This window comes from Balaenoptera physalus (genome assembly GCF_965194825.1).
Source record: "Balaenoptera physalus genome assembly, chromosome: 19".
NCBI lineage: Eukaryota > Metazoa > Chordata > Mammalia > Artiodactyla > Balaenopteridae > Balaenoptera > Balaenoptera physalus.
Genome location: NC_138900.1, coordinates 39,807,632 through 39,823,298, shown reverse-complemented (window position 1 = coordinate 39,823,298; position 15,667 = coordinate 39,807,632). Strand labels below are relative to the sequence as shown.

Genomic DNA, 15,667 nt, shown 5'->3' with positions numbered 1-15,667 from the left:
AAAATAGTCCTCAAAAAGTCAGGGAAGAGGGCATTTAGGGAAGAACAAAACTTTCTTTATCCATCTGGCTGATAATGTAATTTTAATGGAAAATATGTTTGTTTACCTTTTTAATCTGTAAGTGTCTTCACAGCATTTACTTTTTGTAATACATTTGATTTTAAATGATGAGAAGGCTGCTCTTCAGTTTCACAGTTCAGTTTAAACTGGAAGATTTGAAGGCAGAGTTTTTACCCAATATGGTCTCAGTTTTTAAAATCATCCATCAATTTCTATGATGTTTTTGTAAAAATCTATCTGGCAAGAATCAACGTTTCTGTTTGTTTTTTTCTGAAATTAATTCCTGCAAGTAAAATTAAAATATGTTCATTTCAATGCAAGGCCTTGTATAGAATAAGTACGTAGTAAATGTGTCAAGTGAATGAAAGAAATACAATGACCTGAGAAGAAGCGGGATAACTTCTGTGTTGTGGATTTGACTGGGCAGGACTCAGCACATTGTTTCATTTTACCCGCAAAGATCTATCAGGATCTGTTGGCAAAGAGGGCCCTTTGTTCTCTGTCTTCCATTCAGCAAGCCAGGAATGGGCGTTTGACAACCAGAAAACTCCTTACTTGATAGCTGGATCAGGGCTGCTTTATCTCTACCTGGTGAATAATCTTAGCACCATACTTTATACCCAGAAGGTGTGTAATTGATAATGATATCAATTATCATTATAATGAATTAACAGTTTCTCAATTCTCTGGGACTATGAAGCCGGGGAACCCTATTATCATAAAGGGAAGGTTAGGGGAAAGAAACTCATATGACAGACACTTGAGTTATGCTGTTTAATTTAATCCTTCCAACAACTCTTTCAAAGTATCCTTGTGTTTTAGAGCAGACAGGAAGCTGAGCAGAGGAAATTGTCCAAGGTCATGTAGCTAAGGAACCAGAAAAGGATTTGAACCCAGGTTGGTCTAATGCCACAGCCCAGGGTCTTGCCACTGTACCATTCTCTTTGTAGAGGAACAAGGGGTTGCTGTTTAGAGAGAAAGAATTGAGCCGCACACCCCACAGCAGGGACTCAGAGGAGGCAAGAGAGGGATGGAGCGTCGTGCCTGTGGCACCTGAAGTGGGCACCCCCTTGCCTCACCCGAGCCCTAGCCCTGGCATACCCCACTGTCATTGGGGGAACAGGATTTCACCCTTGCCCTCTGAGATGCTTCATGTCCTGGCCTCCTCGTACCATCATGGTTCTCAGACATTCCCACAGTGCCCTGGGCAAAAAGTCAGGGGATCCCAGTGCTGCCTGTGGCCTGTTTGGGTCATGGAGGGGGGTGGGCAAATCACTTGCCTTCTGAATCTGAGCCCCATCATGTGTTGGGGAAATCAATAATGCTTGTCTAAGTCCAACCCACCTGGCAGGATGCGATGAGACTCCATGGAAAGATGTGCATGGAAGTGCTTTGAAAACGTTAGAGGCTGTAGGAATGTTCCAGATTCCTCAACTTCTTTCCAAACAAGATGTGATACGGTGAGTTCCTGAGAAATTAATTCGTGTCCGTTTTTTTTGTTTTTGTTTTGCTTTGCTTTTTTTTTTTTAATTTGTCAGCATCCACTAACAAAGAATGAAAAGATGATTTGTTCCTTCTCCCTCAAAGGAAAACAGCGAAGTGTAGAAGTTTGTATTCAATTCAGCTGCATAAAACAAACAAAAGCCAATAATGATAACAACACCAACACCTAGTGGCCTGAACAAGCTAAGACATTATTTCTCTGTCACGTAAGAGAAGTCTGAAGGGAGCCCATCCAGACAAGGTAGTGGCTCCTGAGTCATCGAGGACCCAGGCTCCTTCTACACTGTTGCTCCACCATCCTTAGCATCCTGCCTCACTGTTCAAGGTGGTTGCTTAAGATCCAGCTGTTATGCCCAGGTTCCAGCTAGCAGAAAGGAAGTCAGGGACCTGAAGCAGCTCCTCATTCCCTTTAAAGAGATATTCCTACAGTTTTATATTCACTTCCACTTACAGTCATTGGACAAAATTTGGTTACCTGGCCATCACTGGCTGCAAAGTAGGCTGGGAAATGTCTTAGCTGGATGTCCATGTCCCAGATAATTGCTGGGTTCTTATTACTAAGAGGAAGAAGGTGGATACTGGGGGCAAACCCATTGTCTCTGACCCATCGTATCTTGGGTTCTTAAGTTTCAGATTCCTTGTCCATGTGTCAGGTGTGTGTGTGTGTGTGTGTGTGTGTGTGTGTACGTGCATGCATGTATGAGGAGGAAGGGTGCCAGCAGGGGAAAACACCCAACAGTGTACCATTATCTGAGACCAGTGGACCTCAAATTTTAGTGCAAAACAGAATCACCTGAGAAACTTGCTAGAACTATAGTCAGTAGGCAAAGATTCTCAGGCAGAAAACTAGCACTGATCAAAAAGGACAAAACAAACTGGTTTTCATCAAAAATTAAAATTTCTGATCATCAAAAGATACCATAAGAAAATGAAAAGGCAAGCCATAGACTGAAAGGAAATTTTCTGAATAGTTATCTAGGACAAAGGACATATGTCCAGAATTGTGCACTGGTCTCAGACTATCAATAACCAGTGTTGTGGATGGACCAGCCCTTATGGTTCTTATTATGACTGAAGACACCCTTCAGCTATAAGCGTCAGGAAACTTTGAAAAAAAGAGGGTTTTTTTACTTACAAGATCTAGAAATTACACAGCACATCTGGGGCCACACAGAAAGTACATAGCACATCTAAGATCAAGGTTAGAGAGAGAGAGAGCATGCATGGGCTTGGGGTTCCGCTTTTATTGGGCTTGGGGGTTGGGGGGTCTAGGTTTTCTTGAATTCACTCTTTATTGGTGAATTTAAAATATGCAGGTGGGAATTTTAAAGCATGAGAAGAGAAAAAAAACAAGTAACCCAAAGGTCAGTTGTTGAAATCAACCAAGATCTCTAAAAATAAAGGCACCTTGGTGGGGGAGGCAGCCTGGCCATTTATCTTGCCGTGGGGCTGGCAGTGTGTTTACTCTAAATAGTTGCCTTTGAAGAGGATGCCTCTTTTTTTTTTTTAATTTATTTTATTTATTTATTTATTTATTTTTGGCTGTGTTGGGTCTTCGTTGCTGTGCACGGGCTTTTCTCTGGTTGCGGTGAGCAGGGGCTACTCTTCGTTGTGGTACACGGGCTTCTCATTGCGGTGGCTTCTCTTGTTTGCGGAGCACGGGCTCTAGGCGTGCGGGCTTCAGTAGTTGTGGCACATGGGTCAGTAGTTGTGGCTCGCGGGCTCAGGAGCGCAGGCTCAGTAGTCTGGTGCACGGGCTTAGTTGCTCCGCGGCGTGTGGGATCTTCCCGGACCAGGGCTTGAACCTGTGTCCCCTGCATTGGCAGGCGGCTTCTTAACCACTGCACCACCAGGGAAGCCGAGAATGCCTCTTTGAAATGGATGCCTCAGCGAGGATGTCAGGCACTGTGTTACAAAAAAGAAAAAATTGTCAGGGCTTACACTACTAGAATATATAAAAGAACTTCTGAAAATTAATAATTATGAATAATAATTAAAAAGATAATCCAATGTTTCTAAATGGTCAAAAGACTTCAATAGGCACTTCATGAAAGAGCATATAAAAATACCAATAAACGTGAAAAAATAGTCAATATCCTTAGTCATCAGGGAAATCTAAATTCAAACCACAATGATCCACTTCTTCATACCCACTAGAATGACTACAGTTTAAAAGCCTGATAATACCAAGTGTTGGCAGAAATGTGAAGCAACTGAACTCTCATATTCTGCTGGATGGAATCTTAAAGGCTACAACCATTTTAGAAAAGTTTGGCAGATTCTAATAAAGACCCAGAAATTCCACTGCTAGGTATCTACCCAAGAGAAATGAAAGCTTATTGTCCACAAAAAGACTTAGGTAAGAATGCTCATAGCAGCTTTCTTCACAGCAGCCCCAAACTGGGAACAACCTGAATGTCCATCAAAGAAGAATGGATAACCCAACTGTGGGGCATGCATACAATGGAATACTAGTCAGAGATGTGAAGGAATAAACTATTGATATACACAACAATACGAATGAATTTCAAAAACAGTGGGCTGAGTAAAAGAAGCCAGAACAAAGTATTGATATATACTATAGGACTCCATTTAAACGAAGTTCATGAATAGATGAAACCAACATGGGATAGAAATCAAACAGTGGTTGTGGGTGGGTGAGAGGTATTGACTTGGGGGGGCCGGGGAACTGCTAGGGTGATGTACATGTTCTGTGTCTTGACTGGGGTGTGGGTTACATGGGGTTGTACATCTGTCAAAACTCATCAAACTCTGCAGTTGAGGTTTTGCTCATTTTACTGAATGTAAATGTAATTTAATCTCAAAAACTGAGTGTGTTTATGAATTGCCAGCCCTAGTCTCAGAGATTTTGATTTGTGGGATCTAGGAAATTGACACTTTTCAGCTTAGGAATTGGCATTTTTATCACCCCCCTTCCTCAGGGTGTCCTGATGCTGGTGGACAGGACAGATGTGAGTTCTGGAACTGGAGAGGGAGGCATGAAGGCCGTGTGGCTTGGAAGGGATTGGCTCCCTGAGTTCCAGAGGACCATAAGGTGTGGGGTGGAGGTGGGAAGAGGGGCCTGGGTCCACTGCACACAGTGCCCTGGTGGGGGGGTGCTCGGGTGGGGAGGTGCAAGAATGCTCGGGACATTGGTGCCTACTGCAGGGGCTCTGGGGGAGCAGGCAGAGCCCCATCACAGAGGCCTGTGGTCAGGGGTGAGGGTAGCTGGGAGAATATCTTTGTAGCTGATGGCCAGTGGAAGCACAACCCAGGGCTAGTGTTACCAAACCAAACTTGGGTCTGCTCACCTGCACACAGTAAAGCCCATCTACTGACACCACGCTGTGGTGAAGGAAAGTGCAGCGTTTGTTGTAGGACCAATCAAGGAGTCCAGGCAGCTAATGCTCAAAAGGCCCAAACTCCCCATGGCTTTCAGGGAAAGGTGTTTAAAGACAGGGTGAGGGAGAGGGAGTTGTGGAGTGTGTGATCAGCTCATGGACATTCTTCTGATTGGTTGGTGGTGAGGTAATCAGGAGTCAACATCATCAGTCTTCTGGTTCCAGCTAGTCTGGGGTCTACCTGCTTGTGGGCAGCATACAGTTAACTTCTCCCACCTGATGGGGGTTTCAGTATCTGCAAAACAGCTCAAAGGATTTGGCTCAGAAGATTATCTATAGCCCTTGAAGAGGAATTGAAGGTCCTTGACTTTAATGGCTAAGCTATTATTTTGTCTTGCTTTCTTTGTTTCTGCATTTCCTCACTTCTCTGATTAAATTTATTCTTTGGAGCTCGGGGGAGGCCAAGGAGGCTAAAGTTTTTCTACAAACAGGAGGCAGGTAGAGGACATGGGGGTTCTGTCCCAGGAAGGTCCCATAGAGTCCTGCTTGGTTACAGTTTCCTCAATTGAGGAGGAAAAATTACTCCTCAATCCTGAGGAGGAACAGGTGTGGAACAAGAAGGGGAATAAAGTTTTAAATAAATAAATAAATAAATAAATAATAGAGAGGTTAATCATAAACTCGGCAGAGGAACTCAGTTTTAGGGAGACTCCGTTTCACTAGGAATCACAGTAATAGTTAAGATATACTGAGCGCTTTACAAGTGCTAAGAGCTTTATATGCATATTCATTTTGTTTTCCCCATATTATAGATGAGAAAACTGAGATACCAGGGGAGTCAGGATTTGAACCCAGACAGCCTGGTTCGAGGGCTCACATCCTGACCCTCCGTGCTGGTCTCCCCCTTCCACTGACCCCCCCACCCCACCTCTGTATCATTGCTTTCCTGGGCATCAGATAAATTGCCGTAGTCAGAGGTAGAAATATGGAGCCTCAAAAAATGACTGAGGAAAAGAAAAAGATAACTGAGGTTGGACTCCTCAAAGCCTTGGTGAGTGGGAAGCCACAAGCCGCTGCAGGGCCAGGCAGGTCTTGCAAATGAGTGAAATGGGTAGGTTGACACATTAGGGAGTGGTGGGGATGGTGGCACGACCACTTTAAAGGGGGCAGCCGTTACTGAGATGGTCCCATCGGGGCCATGCAAGAACACTGGTCCCTGGAGACCCAGAGTTTTAAAGATTTTGATCCTTCTCATTCACATTCCAGTCAAGTGAAATGTGTGCGGGTGTGATGCAGCCCCGGGGTGAGGACTGCAGCATCTGCTCTCCCCTGCCTCCTGGGTCTCCTGGAGCAGGATGGACGGCGGGCCAGTGACCTTCAGAAGGTCAGGCCTCGGTCTTCTAAGGATGAGGATATTTAACTCCCTAAAAGCCCACCCTCCCCTGCATACTGAACCTGAACTTTCTGAGGCAGCCAGGAGAGTCCCACACTGCCCTCCTGTCTGCGTGCACCCTTCCTTCCTGACAGTCAGTAGCTCCATCCCAGAATCTAACCACCCCCTCCTCAGTAGCTCCTTTGCCCCTTGCCAGCTTTTCCAAAGGCCCGCACGTCTGCCAAATCTTAGGATTATCTGCCTCCCACTTTGTCCCCCCATGTCCCCCGCTGCCTCCTGCTCCATTTATTGGCTGATACTTTTTTTTGTTCCTTTCTTAAATTCCATTTGCGCCATCGCGTGGCCCAGTCTTTCATCTCGTTCCATATCTAGCTGCAGCCTGAGCTTGGGCATCTGTGGGCTTTGCAGCCAGATATGAAAAGAGGAGAGTTTAGCAGCAGTTTAGATTATATACTAACTTAAAGAAAACCAGGTCTCTGCATCTCCACATACATTTCCTGCCCCCTGCCTCTCCAACCCCAAGTCTTCCAGTTTAATCCAAGAGCTCTGGAGATTTTTTTCTTTTTGGCGTAAACAACAGACATTTATTTTCTTACGGTTCTGGAGGCCACAAGTCCAAAATCAAGGTGTCAGCAGGGTTGATTTTTTTCTGACTCCTTTCTCCTTCGTTTGTAGATGGCTGTCTTCTCCTCTGTGCGTGTCTGTGTCCTAATCTTGTTTTATAAGGACATCAGTCATATTGGATGAGGGCCCACCTTCATGACTTCACGTTAACTGAATTATCTCTTTGAAGACTATCTCCAAATACAATCACCTTCTGAGGTATTGGGGGTTAGATTTGCTTTAAACTCACACATGCTTCTTATGAAACCTTGCTCATCAGTAGGTGTGAGCCGGGGTCTCACGATGCAGGATGTGGGTGTGTGGGTGTTCCAGACCCCCCTACAGGCTGTCACCGTCCTCCACCTGACCCTGGGGCCTCTGCCTCCCCTTAAGATGCCTGGCACGTTGCACCCCACCCCTGGGCAGATGTGAGGGAAAAAAGCCCATCTCCTTGCTCATAGCAGGACAATTCAGTGGTATGAGCTTTGCCCCAGAGCACCCCAGGGGGAGAGGTCAAGGACAGAGAGCCCCTGACAACACATCAGTGCTGGGCCCCCTCCTTCCCTGTTCTGCTTCCCTCTTGCCTTCAAAAAGTCACGTGCACAGAATTCTTGTCTCCAGCTCTTAATCAGAGAAGCCTGTGGGCAGAAGAGGGTCAGTGTTGGACTGAGCAAGGAGCAGGGCAATGCCTAAAACAGGCTGGCAAGAAACCCCTCTACTCCCATCACTAAATTCAAGATACTAAAATCCCATTATCATGGTGAAAAAATAAAGTCTTAATTGTCCAACAATAGAGACTAGGCTTGATAAATTACAGCACACACTTACAATGCATATTACGCCATCGTTAGCAGTGTCATACAGAGTCTGGCAAAATGTTGACATTTGTTGAAGCTGGGGGATGGGTACATTTCATTTTACTATACTCTCTACTTTTATATATGTTTGAAATTTTCCATAATAAAACGCTTATAAAAAGGTGGATAAAGAAAATGCTGTTGTACTTGCAAATTATTCACCATGTAGTTAAGTGGAAAAAAAAACTGGCTACAACTGCTAATCCAACTATTTAAAACAATAAATCTATACATACATTTTTAAATATTAAGAAATTGATAATTAAGAGAATAATATTTAAAAAAGAAATTGAAATGTACATACCCAATGACCCAGCAATTCCACTTCTGGGTAGAGAAACACACATGAGAAAGGAAATGGGTAAACAGCCTAAGTGTCTATTAATAGAAAAATGGCTTTTAAAATGGTACTATATTTGCAAACGAAGCAACTGACAAAGGATTAATGTCCAAAATATACAAGCAGCTCATGCAGTTCAACACCATAAAAGCAAACAACCCAATCAAAAAATGGGCAGAAGACCTAAATAGACATTTCTCCAAAGAAGACATACAGGTGGCCAACCAACATGAAAAGATGCTCAACATCACTAATTATTAGAGAAATGCAAATCAGAACTACAATGAGGTATCACCTCACACCAGTTAGAATGGGCATCATCAGAAAATCTGCAAGCAACAAATGCTGGAGAGGGTGCAGAGAAAAGGGAACCCTCCTACACTGTTGGTGGGAATGTAAATTGGTACAGCCACTATGGAAAACAGTATGGAGGTTCCTTAAAAAACTAAAAATAAAACTACCATATGACACATCAATCCCACTACTGGGCATATACCCAGAGAAAAACCATAATTCAAAAAGATACATGCACCCCAACGTTCACAGCAGCACTATTTACAATAGCCAGCTCATGGAAGCAACCTAAATATCCATCAACAGAGGAATGGATAAAGAAGATGTGGTACATATATACAATGGAATATTACTCAACCATAAAAAGGAATGAAATTAGGTCATTTGTAGAGACGTGGATGGACCTAGAGACTGTCATACAGAGTGAAGTAAGTCAGAAAGAGAAAAACAAATATTGTATATTATCACATATATGTGGGATCTAGAAAAATGGTATAGATGACCTTAACTGCCAAGCAGAAATAGAGACACAGATGTAGAGAACAAATGTATGGACACCAAGGGGGAAAGGGGTGGGGTGGGAGGAATTGGGAGATTGGGACTGACATACATACACTATTGATACTACGTATAAAGTAGACAACTGATGGGAACATACCGTATAGCACAGGGAACTCTACTTAATGCACTGTAGTGTCCTAAATGGAGGGAATATATGTATATGTAAGGCTGATTCATTTTGCTGTGCAGTAGAAGCTAACACAACATTGTAAAGGAACTATACTCCAATAAAAATTAATTAATAAAAAAAGGTACTATAATCATTCTTTGAAATATTTGGCAGCAGACAAAAAGAAAATTATCAGACCACTTAAGTGCAGGTACCCTTCTAAATACTTAGGCACATTAACGTAATTCTCACCCTATAAAGAAGGTATTATCGTCAAGCCATTTTATAGATAAAGAATAGAAAAATTAAGAAACTTGCCCAAAGTTCATTGGGCCAATGGTGATCCTGGGGTTTGAACCCAGGGAGCAGTCATCCTGGCTGCAGAGCCCATGCTCTAAGTCATTATGCTATTTCACCACTTGATGATGAGATGGTCCTATAAATATCAACAAATTTATCAGACCTAACATTAGTTGCAGCCCTTCACATGGCAGGCACTGTTTTTAATAGGTGACATGTATTATCTCATTTTGTCCTCATGACAACTCTTTTAGGAAGGGAGATACTAACTTCTAAAATCTTCCTTTTACAAAGGAGACAATCAAAGCACTGAGAGTTTAAGTAACCTGCCCAAGGTCACACAGCTAAGAAGCAGTAGAGACAAGATTCAGACCTATGTAATCAGGTTCCAGAGACCGTGCTCTCAACCCCCCTGCCCTAAGTCAATAAATCACAACAGTATGAGAAATACAGTTCAAACAAATTAAAAAAACCCAAAAATAATGTGTTTTCTAGAAGTACATGTGTAAGCAGATATTAGAATAAGTACTCAAATGTGAAGCAGAAAAATGCAACCACAAAGCTGAATTTGTGATATAAAATATATACTAACTTAAAGAAAACCAGGTCTCTGCATCTCCGCATACACAGAGAACTGTCTGGAATGATATTTATTACCCTGATGAGTCGTCATCTGGGAGGCAAGGGCTGGAGCCAGCTCCAGGAGTGGGGCTGGCTGTCTAAGGGGACTTGAGACCTATCTGTAACATTCTAATTCTTTTTACAAGAAGAGTATATTCGTGTATTATGCATAATTAAAAATTAATAATGCCCCAAATAGTCTACATGGATATATACTAAAATGGTACCAAGGACCATCTCTGGGTGGTGAGATTTTCTTAGTTCTTTTCTATAATTTATAAATTTTCTACCAAGAGAAAATATATGACTTCAGCAATCAAGGCGGGGGAGGAAGGAAGGGAGCAAAAAGAAACAAATGTATCATTATTGCCCCAAGATGATGCCCCCAACTTCTCCCCTGGTTGTCTCCAGTTCATTCTCCCAGACCCACCAGGATGTCCTGGTCTCCAGCCCCTTCCCCCAGAACAGCTTACTCCCCACTCACTGCTCTCTGAGCCCCACAATGGTGCAGACTACATTGCCCCGTTTTGGATGGATATGTGGGCTTGGCCATGAACTTCTCCAGGGTGGGCCCTCCGTGCTGGCCTCTGACCTCCCTGCAGGCTTCACTCCAAGCCCTGGTCCATGGGCATCAATTAGTGTTGATGGAATTTACATTGTTCAGAGTCCTTCAAAATAGAAGAAGAGAGGATCCTTCATGTCCACCTTTCCCTCCCCACCTGGAACCCCCTGTGAGTTCCAAGGGTCTTCTGACTACCCCTCCCACCCCCACGTGCCTCCAAGGGTGCATTGCCAAGTCCACTGAGCACCTACTATGTGCCAGACACTGTTCTGGGCACTGGGATTGGCCCACAGTGACATGCCCAGTAAATGGCAAAGACAAGGATTGACCCCAGCCTTCAGATGCCATATCTGATACTGACCCCAGATCCTCAGACCCCAGACCCATCAGTGATTAAATTCATGGTTTTGTTAGAGTCCCCGCAGCACTCACAGTTAATTTCTCCAATGTGGTTATTCTAAAGTCTACAGCAATTTACTTCACAGCTGCCCTTCACTGTTCTTGGTTCTTCCTTGACCGAATAAACCCTTAAGGTAACAAGCAGAAGAAATGAGGGAATATAGGTCAGATCTCATCTGAACCTATAAAGCCAAGATGGGGATTATTATATTACTTCATGGGCTAAGTAAAAAAATTATGCATTTTAAACTATAATTATAAGACATCTTTCATGATAAATATATAATGGCTTATGAATGGTTTCCTTCAAATAATGTCCCTGTTTCCAAAGAGATAGAACTTTAATTCACAAGTTTGCTTGTCTTTTTAATGTACACACCCTGCCAATTAACATCTGCAGAAAGCAAGGATTTTTCCGTTAGTAAAGTCCCTGGCCCCATGGAATGTGCATTCTGTTAGGGAAAATTAGAAAAAGACAGGTGCTCAGGAAAAAAATAAAGCTGGGAAGGGGGATGGGGTAGGTTTCTGAGGGGGAGAGAATGAGACTTGAAGGAGATGAGGGAGGGAGCCACTGACAAAGTATCCCAGGCACAGGGGACCAGAGGTGCAAAGGCCCTGAGGCAGAACAGAATTTTTGACAGTCCTGAGGTACAGGACTAGGCAAATGGAACTGGTGGGAGGGAGTCATGTAGGGCCTTGTAAGCCAACATAAGTACTTTGGTTTCTACTCCAAGAGAAGTGGTGAGCCATTGGAGGGTTTGGAACAGAAGGTGACATGTTCTACCAGGATGAGTCTGGCCGCTGTGTTAGGAACAGACCAAAGTTCTAGCTGCACTCACTTGAATTCTCTTGAAGCCTCTTGAAACATTGTTGTTATTGCTATTAAGTATTATTCATATTAATAACAGTTGTGGAACTTGGAACTTGTGGAACTGTCCAAGACTGAGCTCTGAATAACCATTTTATCTGGGCCCAGAGGGACAGGGAGGTGGCACAAACCTGGAAACCGAGTTTTGGGATTATTCACCATCTTCAAGGTCAGCCAGCATTCAAAGTCACCATAGCAACAGCCCCGACGCTTCCTGACACTGAGGTCCACAGCCCTCCTTGCTGCTAACAGTCGCTGGAGGGCCCTGCTTTGGGCCTAGTGTATCCCTTTGTTTCTTCTGTCAGACAAATTTGGAAAATACTGCTTTAATACAAAATGTTCCCATTTTATGGCATCGTAAATATGTCTAATTATCTCCAATTGTACTATGAAATTCTCAAAAACATCTTCACAAAATGAATTCAACTGTGCCTGACTATAACTTATAAATGCATTCCAAATAGGACTTTTAGTAGTAGGCAAATTGGGGACAAAGTCAATGTCCTAAAAATTCAAACTAAAGCTTTAGAAAAAGGGGGGGGGGGTCACTGCTTATAGCAGTTCATGCTAACCCCGAATTGTTTTCCCAAGGGCCTGTCTGTCATCTGTGAACTTAGAACTACTTTCTAGGATCTGAGCAAAGCAAGTCTGATTGCCTTAACTTTTTGATGCGCTGGTTGGTTGACCAGTAAGACTAAATTGGGATTTCCCACGGAGTGCAATGAACTAAATTACCACCAGGTGGCAGCAGACATCCAGTAAAAGTCAATCCCTTTTTAAACTGTAAAGTCCTCAGACTTGCAGATAGGAACCAAAGAGCTGAGATCTATGGCATTGGGAGGGGGAGTACTTAGAATTCTGGGTAACCATAGCTAAATTATGTGGCTGATTTTTAAAAAACGTATCCAGCTTTCAACGTACCTATGATCCCCTGCCCCCCAACCCCTTCCCCCGGGGACTTACTAGATAAATGAACCAGTTCTCAACTGGGGATTATTTTGCGCCCCAGGAGATGTTTGGCAATATCTGAAAATATTTTTGGTTGTCACACTAGGGGAGTGCTACTGGCATAGGGTAGGTGGCGGCCAGGGACGCTGCTAAATACCCTGCAATGCACAGGACGGCTCCCACAACGAAGAGTTATCTGACGCGAAATGTCAGTACCGAGCTTGAGACACCTTGGATTACACAATAAAGTCCTGCTTCTGATGAAGTGAGACTGGGCTCCTGGGTCTCTACTTTTCTCTAGCCTGGCCCCCTGTCCAGGGAGGAATCACTCAGTGATGCTGCAGCACTGAATTGCGTGAGGACACCGGAAAATAGATCCCATCTCTGCCTGACTGTCTGATCTTCTTGGATCTTTGTCTTTCATTGTTTTGGAAAATTCTCAGCTATCTTCTTTTCAAATATCTTTTCTATCCATTTTTTTCTCTCTTCTCCTTCTGGGATTCCAGGTACACATATATTGGGCATGAGATATTGTCACACATCTCTTGGATCTTCTGTACTGTTGTTTTTTTTTCTCCATTACTTTTTCTTCTTATTTAACTTGGGTAATTTATATGGCCCTCTCTTAAAGTTCACTCATTCTCCCCTCAACTGCCTCAAATCTACTGAGGAACCCATTGGAGTTATTCTTTTTTTTTTTTTTGGACAGTCCTATTTTTATTTATTTATTTTTAAAAATTTTATTATAGTTGATTTACAATGTTGTGTTAATTTCTGCTGTACAGCAAAATGACTCAGTTATACATATATATACTTTTTCATATTCCTTTCCATTATGGTTTGTCACAGGATATTGAATATAGTTCCCTGTGCTATACAGTAAGACCTTGTTGTTTATCCATCCTATATATAATAGTTTGCATCTGTTAATCCCAAACTCCCAATCCATCCCTCCCCCACTGCCCCTCCCCCTTGGCAACCACAAATCTGTTCCCGTTGGAGGTATTCTTCATATCTTACTATTCTTTTTAATTTCTAATATTTCCATTTGCTTCTTTCTTAGAGCTTCTGTCTCTCTCCAGAAATTACCCATCTGTTCTTGTAAGTTTTTCATAGAGTTATTTAGATTCCTACTTTTGTAGTTCTAACGCCTGGGTTATCTCTGAATCTGGTACTACTGACTGCTTTGCCCTTTTAGTGTGTTTTTTCCTCTCTCCTTTTTTTGTGTGTGTTTATAATTTTAGAGGAAATGCTTGACACCCTGTGTAGGGGGGAAGAAACTGAAGTAAATAGTGTTTATGACTGGGGATGGACATGCCTCTTCTACTAGACTGGGGCGTGTGTGTGTATGTGTGTGTTTGTGTGTGCGTGTGACTGTGTGTTGGGGGACTTGAGGCAATTTAGTCAGGAGTTGAGCAGAGCTTGGGTTTTATTGTTGCTATGGCTCTCTTAAGTGCACCACCGGCTTCAAATTATTTTTGTACTACGTCGTGCTGAGGGGGAGGGCTTGCTGAAAGGTTTCACTCAGTGTTGCTGTTTTGCCCTCAGTTTTGGGCCTGCCCTGTGCACTTGCCCCTCAGGGAGTCTCTCTCCACACGTTCTTCCTCCCCCAGTGGTGGATTTCTGCTGCTCAGTACTTGCTGCTTGATAACTTGGTGGTGGAATCCAGGGGCGGGTTCTTGTGTCCTCGTCCAGCCGCAATCGTAGGCAGGCCCCCTGTCCCTTGGTCATGGACACGGGGTTTTCTCAGTGATTCTCCCCTCCCCTGCAGTAAAAGACCTTTAATGATTGGGACCCAGGATAGTTTCCTGTCCCTTTCCCAGTAGTAGAGGGTTTTTAAATTTTCCTTTCCCTCAGCTTCAATAGGTCTTCCCCAGGGCCCAAAGGGGAATGGGTTTGCTGCCTTTTCCCAGTGGTTAAGGGATTTTGTTTCTTAGGGGGAGAAGTGTCTGGGCAGGGCTTCAAGCCTGCATCCTCTGGTCTTACTACCTGTTCCCAATGTTTCTCACAGGTCCCTGATAGAGGTCCATGGAGAAGGGCCTGTAATGAGGCCCTGTACTCTCCTGTGGGTCCGTGGCTCCTGACGATTTCATACTCTCATACTCACCTGTATTTGGCCTTTAGCCTTTGATTCAAATTTTTAGAGTAATTGTACTCACACATATGGTGACTCCATCTTCCACTTGTCGCCAGACGGTAAGCCAGTGTTCACTTCCCATCTCTCCTCCAAAGTGCCCGTCTTCCCCGAGATGTCAGGGTAATTGTTTGCCTTGCAACCTCTTTGAATGAGTCAGAGAAAGTCATGATTTTGAGGATAATCCTTTTTTTTCTTTCTGTTAAGGTGGGAGTGGCATTCCTTCGAGCTTTCTATATCCCAGGAGCCAGAAGTCACCCCAGGGATTCTGAAAGAGTCAGTTTTCAGGTGACACTTCAGGGACTCACTTCAAGGTGGTCACTGCTTGGACCTGATGTGGTCCAGGCTGCAGAAAGGGTTCAGAGGAATTGTTGGAAGAGATGGCCTCAGGGAGGGGCCTGGGAGGATACTGTGTAAGTTGAAGAAAGAATTGTAGACCTGTGGGAGGGTCAGTAAGGGCCACACAACAGTGCCACAGTGTCACCATGGCAAGTCCCCCTCTTTCCCACTCCAGGTACATCCTCGGTCTGTGCCCCCTCCACGTCTACAGGCGGCTGCACATGGAGGAGAGGGACACTGCACTCTGGTTCCTTCACATCCACTTACTGCAGCTGTTGACGGCCAGAGACACGGAGCAGATGCAGTGTTCCCCTCAGCCCCTCCCAGGGCCCAGCCTACTGGACTCTTCCTGTCCAGAGGCCAAGCCAGAGCTGCCCGAGACACCTTCCTGCCAGTGGTGCCCTCTCTCATCCTTCTCTCGCTAATGAGGATGAC

The 15,667-nt window shown here is 43.9% G+C and overlaps 1 long non-coding RNA gene across 1 annotated transcript; it reads right to left on the bottom strand.

Moving 5' to 3' along the window:
• Positions 1 to 217: 217 nt before the first annotated feature.
• Positions 218 to 15,650, bottom strand: LOC309648456. Its single transcript, XR_014256666.1, has 5 exons — positions 11,943 to 15,650; positions 10,977 to 11,071; positions 4,875 to 10,650; positions 1,405 to 3,468; positions 218 to 532 (listed from the first exon to the last, which is right to left on the bottom strand). It is a non-coding gene; the product is annotated as an uncharacterized lncRNA (long non-coding RNA).
• Between the last annotated feature and the right edge of the window lie 17 nt (positions 15,651 to 15,667).